The sequence below is a fragment of the Ixodes scapularis genome, unplaced genomic scaffold, assembly GCF_016920785.2.
Source record: "Ixodes scapularis isolate PalLabHiFi unplaced genomic scaffold, ASM1692078v2 ptg000500l_1__unscaffolded, whole genome shotgun sequence".
Lineage (NCBI taxonomy): Eukaryota > Metazoa > Arthropoda > Arachnida > Ixodida > Ixodidae > Ixodes > Ixodes scapularis.
The window spans coordinates 113,543-116,555 of record NW_024609990.1 but is presented as its reverse complement, the minus strand read 5'-3'; positions in this window follow the sequence as shown (position 1 = coordinate 116,555).

Genomic DNA, 3,013 nt, shown 5'->3' with positions numbered 1-3,013 from the left:
AAAGTGCAACGTCACTGCGTTCATCGCCTTTGTGTTTTTTTCTATTCCAACTAAACGCGTAAAGTGTGCCGTGACGCTACGATTTCAGTCCGCCATTGTTCAGGGGTTTTACAGGTGCCAACAGAGGCCAGTCTTTTAAAAGGAGTCTGTAGTGTAAAAATTGCAAGAGTGTATCATTAAAGTATTGTAAAAAGCAAAACTATAATTAATATTAGAACCCGGTTTCGATAAAAATCAAACCTGTATTTTTTGTTGTTTTTTTAGCCGGTGCTATGCGCGTTTAATGACTCAGCAAACCCGTAAAGGGTTTTAAGGGGTCTAGTACGTCTGATACATCACCTCATCAGACATAACCCTTGAATAGTAATCTTCGATTTTTGTTCCACAAAATTTCTACCGGCAGTACCTTTACAGATTGCTTCTAAACTACACGGACCCGGCATATCTCGTATATATATATATATATATATATATATATATATATATATATATATATATATATATAAATATACAACGGGCATGGTGGCGGGAGGCCGAAGGCGTGGGTATATAACTTGGAAGAAAAAAAGAACCTTGGTGAAAGCAGCAACAACGGACGGTTTATTTTTCGACGTTTCGGCCGGAGTCCAGCCTTCGTCAGTTAAATATATGAAAATAAGCACTTTTCCCGGAGCTGAATTGAACTTTTACGAGCCTTCACGTCATTCATTTAGGCACAGCTTCGCAGGTACGAGGGTGAAAAGTTAGTTTTTAGCTGGAGGAGTAACCACTCCAACGAATCGTTTGTATCGTCTTCCTCGGCAACTCAAATTGTTCCCCTTCCAGATGTTGCTCCACCCACCGCTTGGAGCTTTGGGGCAGCAGCACAAAACTGTTTGTCACTGTGGGGTTCACAATATCCGTTTCACTTTAAGTTCGACGGCAGCGGATGCTACGATTCCACCATATTGCAGTTCCTTTCTTCTACACTGGGCTCTTGTATGTGTTTCAGCGCTTCGAGTGTGTACATCATCTAGTTGTCTTTCGTTTTTTCTGGCTCTGTTTATTTGACCGTTAACATGTACCACGCACTCGTCCGACCTTCCACCGTATTGTAGCCAATCGACCAACGACAAAAGTGCACGATCACTGAGCTCGTGAGCTCGTTGTCTTTGTGGGCTTGCTATCAACGGCTAAATCAATCACGTGCAGAAAAATAAACACGCAGCAATGCGGTGCATTCACTTGATCGCTTTTCTTGGGTATAACTTATAAGAATCCCATAAGAAGGATAAGCGCCGTGACGAGGCACTTTTAGTGAAATGGACTACACTGCCCTGCTTTATCTTAAAGATTACCCTGGACATTTCTGGGTATAAGAAACAGTCCTGCAAGACAAAGCCTTGCATAGTCGGCGCCTGTACGTGGTGCACACAGCGTAGAATATTATGTTTTAGAGGAGTACGGTACGCTTGTTCCGAAAAATATTCGAAGAACTAAACACGGTTCAAGAACTTCACGCAAATGCAAAATGCAATAAAAAAATTAAAAAAAAAATTTCAGACGTCCGTTTTTTGCTGTATTTTTCTTTTAAGTTCTGCACAATGCTCTTTGAATCGAATCTAAGGGCCACGTCTTCAGCTGCAGTTTTTGTCTCCTCCCGCCGGCTTCCAAAGCTGCCATTGGCGGGAAAGGTTTGATGCAATCGCGCGATGCGAGTCATACGCCTACAATCTGGGATATAAGAAAGCCACCTACCTCTCCACACATCGGATTAGCAATCGCCACTTCAAGTTTCTCGAAGCAAGAAAGCGGTACGTAAACTCTCTATAGAATTGCAAAGCCTTTCAATTAGTTTTGTTGCCATGTCGTTCTCTTAGGAGCGCCTATAGTACAATGTGTGTTCGTGAAATTGTATACATAATACCCTTCGGTTAAACAACGGACCGGTGTAGGTGGGTCTGGCAAATTATGGTGCAATGTTATTTCCGCCGTTTTTCTAAGACAATCTAAAAAAAAACTTTCGTTTAATAATTTTATATTAAGATTATCACCGAAGTTTGCTTACTAACACCCCAGATCTCTTTAGTGTCTTTTCTCTCAAATATTTGAGGAAATACAAAATGCAATCATTATGTTACAGTGTACCGCTGGAAGAACAAACAAATGCTTGCGAGAGTAATATCTAGAAGCCGTGGAAACTCCGTGTTGAAGGCAGGAATTTCTCCCGGTGTTCATTTTACTGGGCCAGCTCATTATTTCCCTATTTTCTTTTTGACGTGAAAAAAAAATATTAGATTGCGCGTTGCGGATAAGATTCTAGAAAATATTGTCCGTTAAAAATTTCATACACATTTTCGTTTTTCTGCCTTGTTTTTCTGTTAACCAGGGAATACCGTGTCACATAGAAAGTCACGTGTTGATTATTAGAAGGTAGGAAGCACTGCACAATGGCGGAACAACTGGCGTCGAGAAACGTACAAGTCATTCCGTAAGATAGCGAACGTCGGAGGGCGGCCAACGCTAGGAGCCGACGAGCCATTCAAACAGCGTCGAAAGTTCAATGTCGCTGCACTCATCGCTTTTTTCTGCCGATGTGTTTGTGTCTTCTAATCCAACCAAACGTATAAAGTGTGCCATGACGTTGCGGTTTTATTCTGCCATTGTGTAGGGATTCCACAGCTGCCAACAGAGGACAGTCTATTTCGAAAGGAATTTACAGTTTTTTTTATCACGTGACTTTTGCTCTACCCTGCACTCTTCAAGTGTTTTAATAGACCCCTTTCAAAAGTCACGTGCCGATTATTAGAGGGTGGGAACCACTGCACAGATGTATAGCGACTGCATCGAGGAACGCGCAAGTTATTCCATAAGATAGCGGACGTCGGAGCGTAGTTTTTGCCCTGGTGCTTATTCTACCATCTTTTAATCCGCAATTGTGCAGGGATTTTACAGCTGCCAACAAAGTACTCTGCGAAAAATGTGTTGAGTTCAGAGGCCATATTTATATTATCTTTACTCTTTCAGTGGGACG